The sequence below is a fragment of the Dasypus novemcinctus genome, chromosome 5 (assembly GCF_030445035.2).
Source record: "Dasypus novemcinctus isolate mDasNov1 chromosome 5, mDasNov1.1.hap2, whole genome shotgun sequence".
Lineage (NCBI taxonomy): Eukaryota > Metazoa > Chordata > Mammalia > Cingulata > Dasypodidae > Dasypus > Dasypus novemcinctus.
The window spans coordinates 132,298,504-132,322,337 of NC_080677.1; the positions used below are offsets into that span (position 1 = coordinate 132,298,504).

The following is a 23,834-nucleotide window of genomic DNA, read 5'->3' on the forward strand; positions in this document are numbered from 1 at the left end:
CTTGACCTGTGTGGAGCTGGCCCATGCGCAGTGCTGATGCGGGCAAGGAGTACCGTGCCACGCAGGGGCGTCCCCCATGTAGGGGAGCCCCACGAGCAAGGAGTGCACCCCGTAAGGAGAGCTGCCCAGCGCGAAAGAAAGTGCAGCCTGCCCACACGTGTGCTGCACACTCGGAGAGCTGACACAAGATGATGCAACCAAAAAGAAACACAGAATCCCGTGCCGCTGACAACAACAGAAGTGGACAAAGAAGATGCAGCAAATAGACACAGAGAACAGACAACCGGGGTGGGGGGGAAGGGGAGAGAAATAAATAAATAAATCTTAAAAAAAAAATTCCCTTGTCATGTCAGTATATCAAGTATATAGCTTTACATAGCTGTATATCTACATACACATACAAAGTGACAAAGAATAATGAGTACTTTGTTTCTACCCCTCCCCCCCAATTTTAAAATAAAAATGGTAACGTTAACTATTTTCATGCTGAGAAGTAGGCAGTTAAGACACTTTTTACCTCCTGGGAATGGTATGCCTATTAAGATTGGGACGCAGAAGAAGGGAAGAAGTTAAATCATATTAAATTCAGCAATCCCTGTCTCTGTAACTGAGTATCACTAAAAATCTGTGGATTTTACAGCAATGTTTTACAATAGTGCTAAATGCCTTCATGGAGTCTACAAGGTCAATGCCAACACAATGAAAAACTCTGGTGCCTTAGTTCATATCAAGGAAGCAGCCAACTAGACTAGCCTTCTACTCCAAGAAAATGTCCGTAAGAATGTCCCTCATGACTCAGTAAAAATTATTAATTTTATTAAATCTCAACCTTTAAGTATGTCTTATTAATAGTCTGTGATGAAACAAGAAGTACATGTAGAACACTTGTGTTGCATACCAAAATATGATGGTATTCTTGAGGAAAATCACTTGTGTGTTTTAGCTGCTTTTTTCATGGAATACTGAAAAACTGAAAAAGTATCCAGACTTGGATATTTGGCAGTTATTTTTTCCAAAATGAACGAAGTGAGCTTATCACTTCACAGAAAACCATTGATGGTATTTGTTGCTAATGAGAAAATTTGAGTTTTCAGGCAGAAATTAGAATTTTGGAAAACTCATGTCTGCCACAATGAGCTTGATTGTCTCCCAGTACTTAAAATTTTTTCTGGGCATATCAGTGGTGACATTAATAAATGTGGTGTGTTTTTTTTGCAATGTGTAATTAATCTGTTCAACATTTAGAAGATCTGTATAAGTCAGTGGTCAAATACTTTCCAAAATAATGACTAACATACCAGATTAGTGTCATGCATGGGTTTATTCATTCAGAGTGCATAACAGACCAATAATGGGTTTTAATATAATTGGCTTTATTAAACAGAGTATGAAAGTTCATTGGGTTGACGGGTTCAGATTCTATATTACAACTAATGTTTAAGAAACTATCACTTGTGAAGAAGACTATCCACAATTTATCTGAAAGAGCCATTAAAATTACTCCTCCCTTTTCTACCTATAAATCTGGGTAAAGCTGTGTTTTCTTCACATACTTCAACCAAAACAACATATGGTAATACATTAAATGGAATCCCAGTCTCCTTTTAACCCAGATATTAAAAGGATTTGCAGTAATAAAAAGCTGTGCCATTCTCCTCATTCCTTATTTGAAAATAGTTTTTTTCATAAAAATACTTTTATGATAATATGTAATGAGTTTATTATGGTCTTTTTTGATATATTAATATTTTTAAAGTTTCTCAGCTTTCATTTTTAAAATGGTAAATATCAATAGATAGAACCCACACTAAGTGTGAGAATTGTTTAATTTCACAAAAGCAAAACCTGCCTCTCAGAAATAACTCATATACTAATAAAAATGAAATGAAATACTGTTTTACTCTTTTTCTCTGGATTTAATGCCCTTAAATTGTGTTAGATAGACATTTCTATTTTTATTGAGAAACTCACTTTGGTTATTAAAAGAGAAAACCTTATGTTGCCTTTTATAAACCACAAAGTCCTATTTCCTTTACCCCAGTCATATTAACAGCTTTTTCCAGGTTAGAAAATCACTATGAAATTGTTTTTTATAAGACAGATTTCCACTTAAGTGCTTTCAACATAATAAATTTTAAAGTGTAAGGCATTTTATTTTTTTTAAAGATTTATTTTACTTATTTCTCCCCACCTCCATGTTGTTTTGCACTCGCTGACTGCTCTATGTGCATTCTTCTGTGTCTGCTTGTTTTCTCTTTAGGTTGCACTGGGAACCATTCCTGAGACCTTCTGGAGTGGGATAGAGGTACTCAATTTCTTGCACTACCTTAAGTGCTCTGGTCTGCTGAGTCTCTGATGGTCTCTCCTCTGTGTCTCTTTTTGTTACATCATCTTGCTGTGCCAGCTTTCTATGTGGTCCAGTACTTCGCGTGGGTCAGCTCTATGCTCAGGCCAGCTCTCCATGTGGGCCAGCTTGCCTTTCATTAGGAAGCCCCAGGATTCAAACCATGGACTTCCTATATGGTAGACAGGAGGCCAATCTCTTGAACCACATCTGTTTCCCACAAGGCGTTTTAAATTCTTCCAGTGTTGACTAATATAGCTTAAATCGCCTTCGGTTTGAAGACGGATTCAAAATTGTCCTTATAAAATATGTTTGAATAATTTACAAAACATGCATAATTTGGTTATTTCCTAATATGACAGCTGTGTATAACCTCAGGCTACCAGGATCCTAGTCATGGTTAGAAAGATGTCTATAGATGGACTGGCATTAGTTGCTTGGAAATTTTTTTTTTTGTAATCTTGCAGACTTTTCTTTTAGTACAATTCCCACTACAGGAGGAGTTTAAATCAGTTTGATCCTTTCACATACATATAATAACAGAAATTTATCAATTTTAATGCTAAAGATTGAATCCTATTTAAGCTGGTAAATGCCCTCATATATTGATATAATTGTACGTGTTTTATAAATTATCATTATTTTTGATGTTTTAAACTGTGATGTTTTCAAAATGAGAAGAATTTCTTGGTGTTTTATAAATACTGGGATTTTTCTTTATCTGTTTTTATATAAACAAGTCTAACCATGCTGAAAAATTTACACAATGTCTATTAGCAGATGATAGATATGTCAAAGAGAGGGAATGCCTTTCTCCCCCATTTAATTTTATCCTCAAATGAATAGATACATCATTTTAAATATTAAAAAGAACTATGAGACATAACAAAATAGTCCCCTCATTCTATCCCTTCCACTCTTGATTCTTCTTCTTCTTCCCCAGAGGTGATCGCTTATAATTTTTAGCTGTTTTTTCCTACTGTTCTTTAATTCAACCTGCTAAAATACTAAGTTACATCTTATTTCTTGACTTACCAGTTTAAGCCATTTCTATTTACTTCCTAGGCAGAACATCAAGATGATCACTCTCAGGTTCTCTCTCCCACATACTACCTCTGTTTTCATCGTCCATACTGAGTTATTACTTTTATTAGATTAATACTCCAGGTTTAACAACATTACGATTGTGTAAATATTATTCATACCTGAGCTGAATCATATAATGTACTATGATTCACTTTCCTTTTTGTACCATTTTATTTTGAGAGTTTTATTTTCTATGCATCAATGACAAATTCATCCCCAAACTCTCTGACAAAGTCAGAAAATCCCTTGCCATATGATCGGACACATCAGGTTATCTGTCAGTTTAACTCTTTTCTTGGAGACACCTCTCCAGGCTCTCCATCTCCTTGTTCCAACCTGTACTAGTAGCTCTCTAGACCTGCCATACAGCTATCCCACTGCAACTTCCCTTCCCCATTACCCTTTGCCATCTCTCCTGATTCCTTGACCTTAATTCGCTTCATCATCTTGATGGACTATATCGTCTCATAACTTCCAGAGAAAAGATTCATGGGGAGGTAACATTTTTTGAGACTTTCATGTCTGAGAATGGCTTTCAATTTTATGCTCAGACAAATCTGAAATCATCTCCCCTTAGGTTTAAAAAAAAATTGTGGTAACATATATATAACATAAAATTAGCCATTTTAGCCATTTTAAGTATACAATTCAGTGGTATTAATTACTTTTACACTGGCGTGCTACCATTACTGTCTTCCATTACCAACACAGAAACTCTTATCCTTTAAGCATAACTCCCCATTCTCCTCCCCACAGTCCCTGGTAACCTCTAATTTATTTTGTGTCTGTGAACTTTCTTATTCTAGATATTTCATGTAAGTGGAATCATATAATAGTTGTCCTTTTGTACCTGGTCTATTTCATTCAATATGATGTCTTCAAGGTTCATCCATGTGGTGGCATGCATCAGAACTGCATTCCTTTTATGGCTAAATAGTATTCCACTGTATGGATATACCATACTTTATTTATCTGTTCATCTGTTGATGGACACTGGGTTGTTTCCACCTTTTGGCTATTGTGCATAGTGCTGGTATAAACACTGGTGTACAAGTATCTCTTTGAGTCCTTGCTCCCTTCAGTTTTGAAAGTATTGCCCCAATGCTTTCTAGCTCCCGGTGTTTGAAATTCTGATTCATAATTTTTTTTTTAATGTAAACTTTTTCCTACCTCTTCTCTGGAAGCTCTGAAGAGCATTTCCTTTTTTTTTTTTTCCTCCTTTTTTTCCCTTCCCTTTTCCTTTTCTTTCTTTCATTTTCTTTTCTCTTCTCCTGCCCCCCCAGTTGTCTGCTCTATATGTCCACTCACCGTGTGCTCTTGTGTCCACTTCCATTCTTGTTAACGGCACCAGCAATCTGTGTCTCTTTTTGTTGTGTCATCTTGCTGCGTCAGCTCTCTGTGCATGCAGCACCACACCTGGGCAGGCTGAACTTTTTTTGTGCATGGCGGCTCTCCTTACGGGGCACACTTCTTGCACGTGGGGCTCCCCTATGTGGGGGACACCCCTGTGTGGCAGGACACTTGTTGCATGCATCAGCAATGTGCATGGGCCAGCTCATCACACGGGTCAGGAGGCCCTGGGTTTGAACCCTCGACCTCCCATGTGGTAGGCAGATGCTCTATCTGCTGAGCCAAATCTGCTTCCCTGAAGAGTATTTCTTTATTCCTGTGGTTTTTAAATTTCATGATGCTGTGCTTTGGTGTGGGTATCTGTTTTCTTTTTCACTCTTATTTGTTTGTTGTTTTTTTTTCTATTTTTTTTTCTTCTTTTAAAATTTTCTTTTGTTTGCTGTAATATCAAATCCATGACTTTCATTTATGGAGGATTACCTTTTTCTTTGATTCTTGTATTTGTCTTTCTTTTTCTTCCTCTCTGGAACTCCCTTATAATCTTCTAATTTTCTTTCTTTCTTTTTAATCAATTTTTATCTTTTTTGGTCTCTTTTATGGGAGATGTCCTCAACTTTATCTTCCAGTGCATGTGTATGTATGAATATATATATAGATCTGTTTTCATAATTTTAGTTTCCAGAACTCTTGATCTCAGAATACTCTTTTTATAAAATAACATCCTGTTCTTATTTCACACAGTGTCTTTTACTCCCTTTATTGCTTCTCCAGAGTTCCCCTTTTCTTCTTGCTTTTGTCCCTATCTTTCATAATAAAGGTTTTCCTCAAATACCTGGTTTTCCTTGACTGTCACGGTTAATGGTGATACCCAGACTGGAAGATCTGCCTGCAGGGGCAGGGATCATTATCTGGTGGGCTTCATGCCTAGAGTCATAAAGGAGGTAAGCCCAAACTTCCACCATCTGCAGGTCTTTTCTCTAAAGAGAAGTCCTCCTTTCTGCTTGGGTGGCTGGCCGTGGCACTAGCCTGGCTGCCAGCATTTTGGGAGCCAAGTTAGAGCACAGGGAGCCAGGAAGGGGTCCCACTTATCTGTATCTAGGCTTTCACTGAATCCCTGTTTTCAAAACCTGTCCTCCCCTATGCAAGTATCAACAAAAAGAAGATTTATCATCTTATGAGGGTGAGGATCAGGGGTCTCTATAAATTAACTTTCAAGTTCACACCCTTGCCTGCAGAGCTGATGTCTCTGAGCCAGAGTCCCCATGCCCCCATTTCAGTTGAAAATGAGTTTTTCAAGAAGAATTAAAACTTGAAGCACTCATCAAAGGAAGCCTTTAAATATAGCCATTAAGTCTTTATGAAGGCAAAAGAAAGCCAATAAAAGAAGGTTGACAGGATAACAAAATCCATGCAAATGTGGATGTAAATACGATTCAAAAGCTTCTGGAAGTTATGTGATTATTTACTTAAGGCCTTTGCCAACTCCTTTTTATTGCTAAGGCACCAAAAATTGTGACTTAGTATTCTACTTTTTTATAACCTTTTAAACATGCAACTTGAAAATTTAGTTTTGATTTAGTATTTTTTTCTTGTAATAATCCTGAACAGTGTTTGGAGGTAGGCTTTTTTTTTTTTTTAAACAATCGAATATTTAAAACAATTACAAGTGTTTTTTTGTTTTGTTTTGCTCTAAAGATTCATTATCCCCAGCAACTCAGGGACTTTTTTTCCTCCCTTCTCTTTTGTACCTGTGACCTTCCAAAGCCTGGTGGCGCCTACCTTCAGATTGCTGGTGAAGGCGCTTCAACTAATGAAACGACTCAGACTCCTGAGCAGCCAGGAGAAAAGAGATGGCGTGAACATTCCTGAAAGCCAGGCGAAACTCTGTAGGTGAGCAGCATCTTAGGTTTAAAAAGCAGTCATCTAGAGTCAAATGAAAAGCAGTTCACTTCAGGGATCAGTGGTGTGAAGGGACAGCTTGCTGTTCCTTATCGTTCTTCTCCCAAATTTTTACTGTACTCAGCCATATATCAGAAGCTGTCAGAGACAGTAAAATGAGACAAAATAAAGGAGGAGGAAGAGAAGTGTCAGAGAAGCTCAGGATATGTTGTGATGGTTATTGAATTCACTCTCCAAATTGAAGTTATTCCCAAATTTAACCTGAGGAGGGTTGCACAAATTAAGGGTGTTACTGAGGAAATATATGAATAGGGAAAATAGTTCTACTTATTTGTTGTTGGCTTTTTTTTTGTTTTTTTGTTTTTGGCATTCTTCAGAATTATTTTATGGCCTTCAAGGACCCAAAATAAGATAAATTTAGAGTACCCCAAAGCTGGGCGACTGTGCACTGCCACTGGGGAGGTATCACCCATGACTATACTGCCACACTGTTCTTCCCATTTTTCTCTTTAAAATAATTTGAGACTAGCTGACTCCCTTTCAGAATCATTAAGCATCATTAAATTAATCACTCAGCGGTGCTACTCCATAAAAGTACCATATAGAATTGCGCATGTGCAGAGGAGCTCTGCGACGAAGAAATGTCTGCAGCTGCTCTGCAATTGAGCAGCCTGTCTCTGACTCAACTTGCTCTCAGAGAGGCAGTTTAACAAGGGTGAAAAGCGTGGGTTCTGGAGCCAGATTACCTAGAACTAATCCTGGCTCTTACTTAAGCAAGTTATTCCCTCCAGGAACAGCTACATAATTGACAGGGCACAGAGCAAAAGGAAAATGCAGGGCCCCTGGTTAAAAAATAAAAAATTTCAAGATGATTACAGCAGAACTTTAACCCAAGCAGGAGGACTTTCTAATCACAGGGCCCTGTGGGACTGCACAGGTCACAGACACCTGAAGCTGGCCATTAACCTCTTTGTGCCTCAGTTTCCTTATCTGTAAAATGCTGATTATAATAGTACCTATCTCCTAGAGTTGGAAAGACTGCATGAGTTAATGAAACCTAAAGCACTTAGATCAGTGCCAACACTTTTAGTAATAGCTCAATAAACTGTTATCACACCTTCACATAGCCTAGATTTTAAGTCAGACCATCTCAAACATACTATTTATTAACCACCAGACAAGCCTAATGTTATACATTTGATTAACAACCAATGACTTACTTTTTAAACGCTGAGATATTTTATCAGTGAATAAATTATAATGACTGAAGATTCGGTCTAGCTGTTTAAAGCCTTAAATCTTAGCAGCGCTGTATTATGTTTAATTGTTGTAGTTAAGTTAAAAAAAATATTTCTAAGTACATCGTTGTTTATCAAGGCCATACAGAAATATAAATGGGCTGTCTGATGAGTCAGGAAAAACTGGAAATAACTGAAACATTTTAAAAGGATGCAATACAAAATGTGCCTCATGACAAAAAGAAAAATACCTTATCTTAGTTCCACAACATGTTAAGAAGCATAAATCTTTGCAGGACTCAATCCATTTATAAGGAGCTAGGGAAAAAGTTGCCAATGTCTCCACATGTGTAAAGAAAGTCAAAATTTGTCTTCTCTTTTGTTATTGTTGTTTCATGATTTAGGAATGGAAGGTGACTTGATTGTATTTGACCAGTTTGATTCAAGCAACATCGTGGAATTCAAAAGTCAAGAAAGAGTGAACTGTCAAGAGCTTCAGCTGTTACTAATTTTAATTAGGATTTTGAACAATTTTCTCAAGGTTAAAAATATGACCAGAGCATGTATCAGAAGGAGAAAGCAAATAGAGCCAGGGGCCACAAGGTGCATTTTAACCTCAAGGCTCCGGTCCTTCGGCAGTCAACAGTCTTGAGTTTGTACCCCAGCTCCACTACATGTTAGCTGTCTGACCATTCATAAAATCAGCCTCTGAGCCTCCTGCTAATGTGTGCAATGTGCCTATACAGTTCTTTGCACATGCCAGGTCCTCAGAAATTTTAGCTACTCTTATTTCAGGTGGGGTGGGAGTGCCATTTGCTAAAGAAAAGATCATAGGTTTCAAAGTATGATCTCTCAATTTGAATCATGTATCTACCATTTACTAGTCATAAAACCTCTAGCAGATTACTTAATTTCTCTGAATTTTGATCCTTAATCTGCAAAATGCAGATAATGTTTTAGTTTCCTAAGCTGCTCCAAGCAAATATAATGAAATGAGTTGGCTTAAACAATGGGAATTTCTTTGCTTATGGTTATAGTCCAGGAAAATGTCCAAATCAAGGCATCATCAAGGCAATGCTTTCTTTTTGAAGACCAGCTGCTGATGATCCTTGGCTCCTCTGCCACATGGCAAACCACATGGCAGTATCTGCTTATCTTTCCCTTTTCTTTGGGTTTTGTTGATCTCAGCTTCTTTCTTCCATGGCTTGCTTTTTTTGGTCTGAATTTCATTCTCTTATAAAGCACTCAAGTAATAGGATTAAGATCCATCCTGATTGAGGTGGGTCACACCTTAACTGTAGTAACATCATCAAAAGGTCCTACTTATACTGAGTATACATCCACAGGAATGGATTAAATTTAAGAACATGTTTTTTTGGGGGTATATACAGCTCCAAACCACTAAAGATAACAATAACTATTTTGCAGTGCTGGCATGAGAATTTATTGAACTAGTGATGCCCGACTCACTATAGGAATCAATAAGTGGGTTTAAATAGAGGTCCTTAACTTCACAATCTACAAACCAGTCAGCAAAAACTACTATATTGTGTTGTTAGAGTGGGAAGTCAAAGTATCTGCATTTGCTTTAAGAAATCAAACATGCAAATTGCTTCTTTTTATTTGTAAATGAAGATGAATATATTATAGTCAAAGAATGGCAAATAAATTTATTCCATAAATTCAAGAACATCTATAAAGAGTTGTTCTACACATCATTTGAATTCATTTTAAGACTGAAAATGACAACATTTTCATAAATTATTTACCACCAAATGTGTTTGATTAAATTCAGTATCAGGGATGAGAACGCCATGCTGAAACACTATAAAATAAGATTATCTCAAACGTATTAATGAGGAACATGTTTTAAGATGATTTTAAACTAAACTACAGCTATTATCACTAAGTGCCTAGCACAAGGTATTACAATCATTTCATCTGAAGCAGATGAATAAGCGAAGCCAGTTTATATGGTCTCAGCTGCTGCCTGTTTGTATTAAAGGATAAGGCAGGAAATAAAGTTCAGAATCTGGTAATTACTGGCTGACAATGATCTTCTGAGTCAATTCAGAATTTAATTGAATAAGACTGAAAGAGAAGAGAATGAAATATGACTGATGGTTACAGAATTCATGGTACCATGTTGAGCTTCATGAAGATTCAGCTTAAGTAGTGAGAGAACTTGTGACTGACCAGTCAACCATGACTCAAATTCCTTAGTTACAGTGCTGTCTGAACTGAAATCCAAATTTGACCTTACTCTATGCACTCAACGAGTCATGAAAATATATTTGTAGGTAGAATTAAATATTCTCACATTTGGTCCAGGTGGCTTATTTAAAAAGCAGTCTCTTAAACTAAAATTTTGTTTTCAGTAGGCTTTCTTTTGTTATTTGTTTTATCCAGGCAATATATTCTCTTTTCTATTACTACTTATGCCTCTTCCCTCAGTTTTTCAGAAAAATACAAATTGGACATTGCTTTGTCCAGGGATGTCCGTGGATTGTGCACTTCCATCTATTTAAGTCAGACAACCAGCTCAATGCTGACCGAGTTGTAAGTCCTGAGAGCTGCTGACTTTAAAAGCACTTTATATTTGCTTCTTCCACCTTCTAAAAAAGGCAATGGAGGCGGTGGACTTGGCCCAGTGGTTAGGGTGTCTGTCTACCACATGGGAGGTCCGCAGTTCAAACCCCGGGCCTCCTTGACCCGTGTGGAGCTGGCCCATGCACAGTGCTGATGCGTGCAAGGAGTGCCCTGCCATGCAGGGGTGTCCCCCACATAGGGGAGCCCCACGCACAAGGAGTGCCTCCCGTAAGGAGAGCCGCCCAGTGTGAAGAAAGTGCAGCCTGCCCAGGAACGGTGCCGCACACACGGAGAGCTGACACAACAAGATGACACAACAAGAAAAGAAACGCAGATTCCTGTGCCTCTGACAACAACAGAAGTGGACAAAAAAGATGCAGCAAATAGACACAGAGAACAGACAACCCGGGTGGGAGTGCGGAAGGGGAGAGAAATAAATAAATAAATCTTGAAAAAAAAAAAGGCAATGGACAAGTATTTATGTTGACTTGAAGGCTTTTTTTCTCATATCACTCACATTTTGTAATACTAGAAATTGTTAGCATGGTCACTAAGTAGATACATACAAACCTCAAGCATGAGGTAAATGTTGTCTACAGTTTATGCCCAGTGGGAAAATAGTCATTTTCTTTAATTGTCCATTTATAAAATTGAATAAGTGGGTAGGCAATGTGAAAACGCAGGCCCATCTGCAGACGTGCTCTGAGAACAGAGATCACACACTCCTGCACACTAAGACTGAGCCTCTAATTTGAAGATAATTTCTTTATTATTTCAGCATGTAGAGCTCTCTACAGCCCCTCAGGGGGTAGAGTAGGAAAAATTCTGAATGAATTAAGCATATATTTTCCAGTAGCTGTGTTTGAACACATAATTATTCCAAAAGTCAAAAAATGCCAGCAATTCATTCCCACATTCTGAAAAAGAATTAACCATATTGATAATACAACCCAACCCTAATATTATACATGGATGGCAAAAACATAAATTGGTATTTGAACCCCACGAAACCAATCTTTAATTTATAGACATAATAAAAGTGAAAGGCCAGAGATTCAAGTCTAAGAATGAGGACCGATTTTTTAAGAAGGAAAAAACATTTTTTCCATTCTCCTGCTCACCTGACTTCTCAAATGGGCAGCTGAGTTTGGGGCAGGGAAAAACTCTTTATGGTCTCCCAAATACTTTAGTATTGTATAACATACTCAGCATCTTAAAAGAATCTGACTGCTAGTGGGTAAATACATTGAAATTGCCCTTTCAAAATCCAAATTTCAATATGCTTTCTATCCAATGACTTTTGGTAAGTTAGAAATGCTTTCCTAACTATATGTAACATTTGTTGTTTACTATATTAGACCAGTAGTTTGCTTTATGATTTGAATAGTATAAAGTGATAATATTGTGTAACTATTCAATTTTATAAAAGACTTTTAAGAATGACATTTTCCCAACAAACTTAGTATGTAAATTGAAGACAGGGGCTGGATTATCATATTATCTGAAAAGCTAAGTTGCTAGACAATACATACCATCTACTGATATTACATGTTCTATTTCTGTATCTGTATATAAAGGGAACTGCGGTCACCCCTCGGGCTGAAGTGTGGTTTGCTGGCCTGGCGGGGGAGCGGCCGCGACAGGCCAAGCCGCTGCCCCTGTAATAGGGTGGCTGGTCGGACTCACCGCCACCCCTGAAGGAAGCTCGGCATGGGCGCAGAGTGTCCTCGGGTCTCCCCTTCTCGGCAGCCATGCTTCCGCGGCCGCCCCTCCTCCCGGATGGCGCCACATGATGCCTGTGGGGCGGCACCCTTCTTCTTCTTTCTCCCTGCGCAGGCGCAGGGTGGAAAAATCCAGTCTGCCCTTTTCCCTCACCCAGACATCAGCAACAGCCAGGCGTGGGCAGAGAAATCCAGTCTGCCCTTTTCCCTCCCCCCGACAGCAGCAACAGCCAGGCGTGGGCGGGAAACTCAAGTCTGCCCTCCACCCCAGCAACAGCAGCCACCAATCCCTAAACCCTGCCCCTTCCCCCAGCAACAGCGACAGCCAATCCCTAACCACCACCCCTCCCCCGTCCAGCACCTCCCACTGACCTTTCTCCGGCAACCAATCAGAGCAGGGCGTGGCTTCGACCAATCAGCCTTCCCCAGCCCCTATAAAACTGTTGCCTCTCCCTCAATAAAGTGGACTTGCGTGTTTACCTTGTCTCCGCGGTAGTTCTTCTGCCGTGCGCCCTCCAGTCCTGAGAGCCCCCGACAAGGGCCTGGCCTCCCTGGTCCCCAGTTTGTCGCCGGCTTCTCCGGGCGACCCCTTCGTCGCCGGCTTCTCCGGGCGACCCCTTCGTCGCCGGCTTCGCCGGGCGACCCCTTCGTCGCCGGCTTCGCCGGGCGACCCCTTCGTCGCCGGCTTCGCCGGGCGACCCCGTCAGCCGAACCGCACAACCCCTGTGAGACCGACCCCTCGTCTGCTGCCGGACCGACCCCTCGTCTGCTGCCGGACCGACCCCTCGTCCCAAGCGGGACCGGCCCCTCGTCCCAAGCGGGACCGGCCCCTCGTCCCAAGCGGGACCGGCCCCTCGTCCAAAGCTGGACCGACCCCTCGTCCAAAGCTGGACCGACCCCTCGTCCGCAGCCAGACCCCACCTCTACTGACCGAGCAAGCCGCCACAGGGAACAACCAAGGCAAGGGAAAAACTACTACATTGCAATTGAACTGTTTGTTTAGAACTGGTGAGACTGAATGTTCCTTTTTCTTTATACTTTTCCTTTTATAATCAGAGGAATGTTATTTTTTAAAGGAGATGAGTACTTCCCCAGATGTAGCTAATTTTAAAAAATTAAATGCAAAAAAAGTGAATGGAATTTATGGCTTTGATGTACTAAACCAAGATAACTGAATAGGTTAACCATTTTGTGAATAAACTAATATAAGCAGTGGGATTTTAATTTGCTTTTGACACAGTGTGCAAAGAGGAAAATCATTGGCAGAGATGTAGAAATCACATTAGACTTTTTTCCTCTGTGTGGTTCCTTAGAGAGCTTTTTATTGAAGCAGCTGCTTTAATTTCCCTTTTTCTGAATAAAATATACCTCTTTTTAAAATCATGCTCAAGATGAACAGCTGTCATTCTTAATCAGGACCACAATAAGAGTGCTTTAGGGTTCTGTGCTAAACCTGAAAAATAGGAGGGGGAAAGGTTACAACACATAACCTCTTAAAACAGGTTTACTCAAGCATTGCCAGAGAAGTCGGGCAGTCATTCATTAACAGGTTATGAACTCCTTTCTCAGAAAGATGTTAAAGGAAGCTTGTTCTAAACTTTTCCACCATTTCAACAGCTAATTTCTATGGGTCATTAAGGGAAGACTATTAATATTGGTGTTATGGTTTGTGTCACCCTTGTACCAGTGATACTTCACTAGCTGAAGTTAATGCTTTTCTAAGTGCTATGAGTTAGGGGACAATCCTGGTTCTCAGCTGAAGGAATTCCCATCTAAATGCAAATTGAGATAAGGCTACCTAGGACACGTGAATAGGTACAGTAATTTTTCCACTGTTTAATGTTCAGCCTCTGTATTAGTCAGGGTTCTCTAGGGAAACAGAACCAAAAGGAGATATCTGTAAATAGTATGGCTATGGGGATGTGCAAGTTCAAATTCCATAGGGCAGACTGTAAGCCAGAGACTCTGATGAAGGTCCTTGTTGAGTTCCCCAGGAGATGCTGGCTATCTGAAGTAGGGATGGGAATTCTCTCTCTGAATGCTGAAATCACTTCCCCTTTTAAGGCCTTCAACTGATTGAATGAGATGTCACTCATTGCTGACTGCAATCTCCTCAGTTGACTGAGGCTGTAACCAGCCATCTATGCAATCAACTGACTGATGATTAAAGTCCATGAAATGCCCTTGTATTACAATTAGCCCAGTGCTTGCTGACAGAACAACTGTGCACCATTACCTAACCAAGGTGACACATTAGCCTAACCATCACAGTCTCCAAAATGCATTTTCATACAACTGCATTGGTAAAGAAATGTCTTTTATTAGAATTAAACTATGTTTGTTTTCTTCCCTGCATCAACAGTCATAGAGGTAGAAGGTATACAGACCCTTGATTTCTTTGGCTTAATACATGGCAAATAAAATGGACAGAGAGAATCATTTTTCTAATCTTTGCTTCTCCACTCTAGACTTAAATATACCCAATCCCTGATATCTCTATTTGATGTCTCAAAGGAATGAAAAAAAAGTGCCCAAAATGGAATTTATCTGACATGCTCAGATCTACTTCCCCTTCCTGGATTTTTCTATCTAAATTAATCAAACTGCCATACATTCATTCATGCTAGAAACTTGAGAGTTACCTTAGAGAGTCACCTTCCACATGCCACTGGTCCAGTCATCATGTCCGCCTATTTTAATCTCTTAAATACTTTTATCATTACTCCCTGCCTCTAAATCTCCATTCCTGCTGGCTTAATCGAGCCCTTTGCCATCTCTCACTGGATACTGTAATACTCTCTTCACTGGTCATCTTGCTTATTCTTTCCCCCATGAATTTCAATCTCTGTCTTGCTATTAGAGTAACCCTATAAAATGCAGCTTGTTCCTCTGCAAACCACTGCTAGTACAGGCAATGAAAAGCCAACGGTGATTCCACCCTCTGGTATCCTCAGTACACTGTAGTATATGAGACTATCTGGTGCATCTTGAAGAAAATTATAAGGCTGAAAATACCTCTGACCATGTCAGCAATAATTGTTGCATGATTGTTCCTATGATGTATCCCATTTTTTATTTTAAATTTAAGGTATTTACATTTGTTGCCCACTTCAGTTAATCCCCTCAGCACAAACTGCTGTTTGGAGTAAAAGTGCTCCCACCATACTCTTGTGAGGCAATGTGCTGGCCTGTTCCAGGGAGCATGTGCTCTGTATTTGGTGCTTTCTAAATTGATTATAAGCTTCTAAGATACCTAACTGATCTCTGCTCAACTTGTTGTCTGCAGGTATCCCTTAATGTACATGTATTGTACTAAAAAGAAATTTTACACATTGGTAACAATTTGGTGGCCCACCAGTGAAAGCTGACAGTATGCCAGTATGCATGCCTGACCTTCAGCATCAAGACAAAGCATCTAAGCATGGCACAGGAGGCCTTCAAAGACCTTGTCAACTCCTTTAGTCACTGCATGACTCCAAACAGCTTGTTTAGAGTAGACCCTGCCTGCTGCACATCCAACAGGCCACTACACATGCTAATTCCTCCACTCCTTCAAGTCTTAGTTCTAACATAATCTGAAGGAAGCCTTCCCTGACCCCAGCTCTAATCCCTCCTCAGGCCAGGTGAGCCTCTGCATTCAGTACACTGGGAGTGTCTCTACCATTGGGCTTACAGTTTTGTATCAAAATAATGTCCACTTGCATTTCTTCCCACAATGTGCATAAGCTAGCCAAGCTACCCTTAGGAACCTGGAGCTCTACAAGTTTCCTCAGTACGTAAAATCTGTTGCTGCTGCTACCAGAATTAGGAGAAAATTAACTCTGCTCCATCTCACCGCAGTATGGAGGTGGACAAAATGTCTTTTTTCATTGTTGTTCAAGAACCACTTAAGTCACGAGCAATTGAGATTTTTGTTTTTAATTCTGTGTTCTACTAAGCTGCATTTCATATTAGGAAGATAACCAGAAAGCTATATGATAAAATACAACAAGTAGGACAGTGGAGTAGGGAGCGGCAGGCTGCACTCATCCTCCAGAAGTGGGAGGAAGACAGGGAGGCTTGCCAGGCATAGGGGAAGACTTGGGGTCATGGCAGTGCTTGGTGCAGATAGCCAGTGAGGGGGTACCTAGCCACGTACCAGGGGAGCAGAGGGCCACAAGGCAATCGGCATGGGTGGATGGCTTAGAGAGACTTGGCTGGATGCTGGTGGACTGAAAGGGAGGCCTGTTTTTTTTCTTTCTTTCCCCTTCTGGGCATTCTGGGAGCAGTGGAGATGTGGAGTGATCTGCTGGTACGGGTGGCCAGCAAGGAGAATAGCCAGACACCAGTAGCCTGAGAGGGAGGCCCATTTTTGTTTGTTTGTTTGTTTGTTTCTTCTTGTTATTCTTTTTTTTAATTTTCTTTGTTTCCTCTTTTTTCCTTCTTCCTCTTTTTTCTTTCCAAATCTTTTATTTTTTCTTTTAATTTTTCAATTAAAAATGAGTTATGGAATAACTGTTACGGAATAACTGGAACCAAGTTATGGAATAACTGGAACCAAGTGTCAAAGAAGAGCCTTAACACAAAACCAAACAAAAATAAAACCCTAGGCAAGAGAGAGAAACTGACCAATAGAGTAAACCCATCAAGAGAAACATACCTAGACATCAGCAAAAAATTACAAGCTGTACTAAGAAAGAAGAAGATGTGGCCCAGTCAAAGGAACAAACTAAAAAGCCAGAGGAGACACAGAATTTAGAAAAAAAATAATCAAAGATGTCCACACAAATCTCCTAAATCAATTCAAGGAGATGAAGGAAGAGATAAAGGATATTAAGACAATGGGTCAGCATATAGAAGAAATTTTAAACATACAAAAAAACCCAAAACAAAACAGATCTTTTGGTAATGTCAGGCACAAGAGAAGAAATTAAAAATACACTAGAATCACAATAGCATATCTGAACAGGTAGAGAAAAGAATTAGAGAATTAGAAGATAAGAAATTAGAAATTTCACAGATAAAAGAACAGAGAAAAAATTGGAAAAAAATTAAGCAAGGACTCAGGGAATTGAATGACAGCATGAAACATATGCATTATGAGTGTCCTAGAGGGAAAAGAGATGGAAAAGGGGAAAGAAGGAGTTTTTAAGGAAATAAGGAAATAAGTGCCAAAAATTTCCCAGCTCTTATGAGGAACTTGGATGTTCACATCCAGGGAGCACAGTGTAGTACAGACAGAATAAATCCTAACAGATCTATTTTGAGACATATGCCAATCAGATTGTCAGACACCAAAGATAAAGAGAGAATCCTGGAAGCATCTAAAGAAAAGAGGTCCATCACACATAAGGGATGCTCAATAAGATTAAGTGCCAATTTCACATATGAAACCACAGAGGTGAGAAGGCAGTGTTATGAAAGAGAAAAACTGACACCCAGGAATTCTATATCCAGCAAAACTGTCCTTTAAAAATGAAGAAGAGTTTAAAAATATTCAGATATACAGAAATTGACAGAATTCATCAATAAGAGTCCTACCCTTCAAGAAATACTAAAGGGAGTTCTGTAGGCTGAAAGGAAAAGACAGTAGAAAGAAGTCTGAAGGAGAGTGTAGAAAGAAAGATTATTAGTAAGGGTAACTAAAAGGATAAAAAGAGAAACAAAAATAAGATATGACATGTTTTAGTTTGCCAAAGTGCTGCCTATTGCAAAGAACCACAACTGTGTTGGCTTTTATAAAGGGTATTTGGGGTAAAAACTTCCAGATCCAAGGCTGTGAAAAGTCCAGACTAAGGCACAATCAGAGGTACTTTCTCACCAAAGTCATGTGTTGAAGCAAGATGGTGGGTGAACTCTGTTTGGAATCTTTTTCCCTGCTGGGTTTCCTATTGTAGGCTCAATTGCTCTGCTTTCTTCCTGATTTCAGCTGAAAGCTGACACAGGGCTTGTCTCTTTGGGCTTCCTATATCAGGCTTGGCTGGTCCACTCTCTTCCCAAGTTGAGCTGTAAGCTATCAGGCATATAGCAAGGCTGGTCTCCTCTTGAGCTGCTCCATGGGCCCAGCCTCTTGAGGGCTTCTTGCTTAAGCAATCCTTTCTCTCACATTGCTGAATCAAAAATATGCCAGTTCCCTTCTTCCCTATCTTTGTTTGTGTGAGTCCCTTTATATCAGACCCAGTAAGGGGACAGGGCCTCAACCTGAGTCATGCCTCACTGATGTAGTCCAATCCAAAGCCCTAAAGTGATCTTATCAAGTAATATAATCAAAGGCCCCTCAACAATGTACTGTAATCAAAAGATAACACACACAGAGGAAAAGATTAGTTTACAAGTATAATATTTCTCTTTTTGGGGTTCATAAAATAATTTCAAAGTGCCACAACATATGGTTGAAGTAAGTATTGCCTTTACAGTAATAACATTGAATGTTAATGGGTTAGACACCCTAATTAAAAGACACAGATTGGTAGAATAGATTAAAAAAAATATGATCCCTCTATATGCTTTCTCCAAGAGACTCACCTTAGACCCAAGGATACAAACAGGTTGCAAGTGAAAGGTTGGAAAATGATTTTCCTCTCAACCAGTAACCAAAAAAGAGCTGGGGTAGCTATACTAATATAGGACAAAATAGACTTTTAATGCAAAACTGTTGCAGTAGACAAAGAAAGACAGTATATGTCAGTAAAAGGGACAATTTACTAAGAAAAAAGATCAATCATATTATTTATATACCTAGCCAGGGTGCCTCAAAATACATGAGGCAAACATTAGCCAAGCTGAGGGGATAAATAGATGCCTCTACAATAATAGTGAGGGGGGGTTTGATAGACTACTCTCAATAATAGAACATCTAGACAGAGGATCATTAAAGAAACAGAGATTTTGAATAATATGTAAAGGAACTAGACCAAATAGATATACAGAACATTGCATCCCAAAACAGCAGGATATATGTTCTTCTTAAGTCCTCATGGATCATTTTCCAAGATAGATCACATGTTAAGTCACACATCAAGTCTCAATGAATTTAGAAAGATTGAAATAATACAAAGCACTTTCTCCAACCACAATGGAACAAAGCTGGCAATCCACAATGGGCAGAGAACTGGAACATTCCCAAATATATGGAAGTTAAACAACATACTCTTAAACAATCAGTGGGTCAAGGAGGAAAATGTAAAAGAAATCAGTAAATATTTTGAGGCAAATGAAAATGAGAACACAACATATCAAAACTTAGGGGATACAGTGAAGGCAGTGCTGAGAGGGAAATTTATAGCCCTAAATGCCTACATTCAAAAAGAAGAAAGAACTAAAATCAAAGACCTAACTGTACACCTGGAGGAAGTAGAAAAAGAACAGTAAACTAATCCCAAAGCAAGCAGAAGGAAAGAAATAACAAAGATTAGAGCACAAACAAATGAAGGTGAGAATGAAAACAAACAAAACAAAAACCAAAACAATAGAATTAACAAAACCAAAAGCAGATTTTTTTTTGGAGAGGATTAATAAAATTGACAAACCCTTAGCTAGACTAACAGAGAAAATGGGAGAGAAGATGCAAATAAATAATATCACAAGTGAGAGAGGGGACATCACCACTGACTACACAGAAATAAAGAAGATCATAAGAGGACACTATGAAAAATTGTATGCTAGCAAGTTGGACAACTTACATGAAATGGATGAATTTCTAGAAACACACAAACAACCTCTGATGAAAGAAAAAATGGAAGACCTCAACAGACCAGTCATGAGAAATGAAACTGAATCTGTCATCAAAAACCTCTACACTAACACTAATCCTACTCAAACTCTTCCAAAAATTTTTTTAAAAACCCTCATTCTATGGAGCCAACATCAGTATAATACCAAAGTCACATGTTACAGGAAAAGAAAATTACAGACTAATCTCTCTAATGAACTTAGATATAAACATCCTCAACAAAATACTTGCAAATCAAATCCAACAACACATTAAATGAATTATACACCATGATCAAGTAAGTTTTATCCAAGTATGCAAGGATGGTTCAACATAGGTAAGTCAATTAATGTAATATGTCACATTAACAGATTGAAGGAGAAAAATTGCATGATCGTCTCTATTAATGCAAAAAAGGCATTCAACAAAATTCAGCATCCTTTCTTGATAAAAACCCCTCAAAAGATAGAAATAGGAGGAAACTTCCTCAAGATGATAAAGGGCATTTGTGAAAAACACACAGCTAACATCACATTCAATGGTGAAAGTCTAAAAGCTTTCCCTCTGAGATCTGAAACAAGACAAGGATGCCCATGGTCGCCATTCTTATTCAACACTGTGTCAGAAGTTCTTCCTCAAGCAGTTAGGCAAGAAAAAGAAAAGGCATCCAAATTGGAGAAGTAAAATATTCACTCTTTGCAGATGACATGACCCTATATATATATAAAGTCTTGAAAATCTACAACAAATCTACTAGAGCTAATAAGTTCAGTGAAGTGGTGGGATATAAGATCAATAAAAAAAAAATTAGTAGTGATTCTATACACTAGGAATGAGCAATCTGAGGAAGAAATCAAGAAACTAATCCATTTACAATAGCAACTAAAAGAATCTAATTTCTAGGAACAAATTTAACTAAGGATGTAAAGGACTTGTACACAGAAAACTATACAACACTGCCAAAAGAAACAAAAGAATACCTAATTAAATGGAAGGACATTCCATGTTCATGGATTGGAAGATTAAATATCATTAAGGTGTCAATTCTACCCAAATTGATTTACAGATTGAATGCATGCCCAATAAAAACTCCAAAAACATCGTTTGCAGAAATGGAAAAGCCAATTATCAAATTTATTTGGAATGGTAATGGGCCACAAATAGCCAAACATATCTTGAAAAAGAGGAATAAAGTTGGAGGACTCACACTACAATACTTTAAAGCATATTACAAAGCTACAGTGGTCAAAACTGCATGGTATTGGCACAAGGATAGACTTATTGACCAATGGAACCAAATTGAGAGCTCAGAAATTGACCTGCACATCTATGGCCAACTGTTATTTGACTAGGCTGCCAACTCCTCTCAGCTGGGACAGAACAGTCTCTTTAACAAATGGTGCTAGGAGAGGTGGATGGTCATTTCCAAAAGAATAAAAGAGGATCTCTATCACATGCCCTACTGAAAAATTTACTCAAGATGGATCAAAGACCTACATATAAGAGCCAGTACCATAAAACTCCTAAAAGATATTGTGGGATACATCTACGTGATCTTGTGGTAGGCAGTGGTTTCATAAACTTTATACCAAAGTATAAGCAATGAAAGGAAAAATGGATAAATGGAACCTTCTCAAAATTTAAAAAAAAAAAAATTTGTGCTTCAAAGGAGCTTGTCAAGAAAGTGAAAAGGCAGTTTACTCAATAGAAGAAAATATTTGGAAACCACATATCTGATAAGGGCCTAATATCCAGCATATATAGAGTAATCCAGCATATATAGAGTAATCCTACAACAAAATAATAAAAAGACAAAAAACCCAATTAAAAAACAGGTAAAAGACTTGAACAGTTTTCCAAAGAGGAAATACAAATGGCTAAAAAACACATGAAAAGATGCTTAACATCACTAGCTATTAGGGAAATGCAAATCAAAACCAAAATGAGATATCATTTCAAATCTATCTGCTATTAAAAACAAACTACAAGCATTGGAGAGGATGTGGAGAAATAGGAACACACATGCACTGCTGGTGGGAATATAGAATAGTACAGCACAGTGGAAGACAGTTTAGCAGTTCCTCAGGAAGCCAAGTATAAAATTGCCAAATGATCCAGCAATCCTACTCTTAGGTATGTACCCAGAGGAATTGAAAGCAGCGATATGAACAGATATATGCACACCAATGTTCACAGTGGCATTATTCACAATTGTCAAAAGATGGAAGCAATGAAGTATTCATCAACCAATAAATGGATAAAAAAATGTGGTATATAGATATGACGGAATATTATTTAGCTGTAAGAAGGAATGAAGGACTGACAAATGCAACAACACAGATGAACCTTGAATGCCTTATGTTGAGTGAAATATGCCAGACACAAAAGGAGAAATATTGTAAGATCTCACTGATATGAACTAAATGTAGTGAGCAGACTCATGGAGGTAGAGTCTGGAAGATAGGTTACCAGGAGATAGAATGGAAGTAGAGAATGGTGAGCTGATGCTTAATTGGTGTACAATTTATAATTAAGTTGATTGCAATGGTTTCAAAATGGATGGAGATGACTGTGGCACAGTGATATAAGTGTAATCAACAATACTGAAATGTGTATGTGAATGTGGTTGAAGGGAATATTTGGGTTGTATATGTTGCTAGAAAAAGCTATAGGGTAAAAAACAGGACTGTATAACACAGTGCACTCTGGGTAGCCAAGGATTGTGGTTAATAATACAAATATAAGAAAGTTATTTCAGGTGCTATAGCAAAGGTATGTCACTAGTACAGGGTGTTAATAGTGGGGTGGTATAAGGGGGAAAATGTACCTAAGCATACTGCTATGGGATATAAATGTTTTCTTTTTGTCATAGTTATGTTTTCTGGATAGACAGAGGGCCACACAGTAGCTAAAAAAACATTAAACTTCCCTCTGGGGAAGTACTGATACTTTCTCAAATAAGATAATAAAAAACTCTAAAATATATAAGCCTTGACTAATATAAGAAAACAGGCCAATAAGCCAAGCCCTCGGTCTTAATACTAGCTCTTATGACTAAGCCTAGTTAAAATTGATGCCTAAGAATTACCTCCTAAAAACCTCCCTGTTACTCAAATGTGGCCCCTTTAAGCCAAACTCAGCAAATAAACTCACTACCTTCCCCCTACAATGTGGGACATGATTCCCAGGAATGAACCTCCTTGGCATTGATGGGTTATTACAAAGCATTAATCAGCAATGCATTTGGAAAAAGACCTTGACTAAAAGGGGGGAAACATTAAATAAAAAGCATTTTTATGGCTAAGAGATTTCAGTGAGTTGGGGGGTCATTCTGGAGGTGATGATTATGCAGGTCTCAGATTTCCCTAACTGCCACAGTAACCAAAACCTTACACAAAAAGTTCTCCTGAGGCGCTAGAGACATCCAGACATCACAGGCGAGTCACATGGTGTTAAGAAATTGATACCCCTTAGGCTGGCCCTATTTGGGAACATATGAAAATCCATTTTCTCAATAGAATGTAGTTATACCCATTTATAATTCCCCTAATTGTGATTCTTTTACTCCTGTTATTTGAACCTATAATTTTCAGTGTACATGTTAAATATGTTTCTCAGAGACTTAAATCTTCAGATTGTTCATATGCCAGTTGAACCCTGAAACCTAGCAGAACTGTGGCCAACTCCTACTCTCCAGTTCTTTGGGCTTGCCCTGGACAGATAACAAAACAATGATGATGGACAAGTCCCATCTCCAAAACTAGGAGTATCTTCAACTGCAAGCAAAATAATGTCTTTCCTCTGCCCCATAATATCTAAGCCCCCTTTCAGTCGGAAGCAGTCAGAGTGGACATCATTCCAAATCCCTAACGACTGAGGAATGAACAAAAATAAGGGGGGAGTGTAACCACAGACCA

General features: G+C 38.7%; 1 protein-coding gene and 1 long non-coding RNA gene across 9 annotated transcripts in view; one reads left to right on the forward strand and one right to left on the reverse strand.

Annotated features, from left to right (window-relative positions):
• The window catches only part of LOC105744451 (uncharacterized), a 28,482-nt gene extending 15,776 nt beyond the window's left edge, over nucleotides 1-12,706 (forward strand). The window contains exons 2-3 of one of the 2 annotated variants that reach the window (XR_011648901.1): nucleotides 6,545-6,670; nucleotides 8,322-12,706. This is a non-coding gene — a long non-coding RNA (uncharacterized lncRNA). The remainder of the gene's footprint in view (nucleotides 1-6,544; nucleotides 6,671-8,321) is intronic. The other variant, XR_011648900.1, reaches the window with a different exon arrangement.
• The window catches only part of PRKAG2 (protein kinase AMP-activated non-catalytic subunit gamma 2), a 353,035-nt gene that overhangs the window by 92,358 nt on the left and 236,843 nt on the right, over nucleotides 1-23,834 (reverse strand). The window lies entirely within an intron of this gene.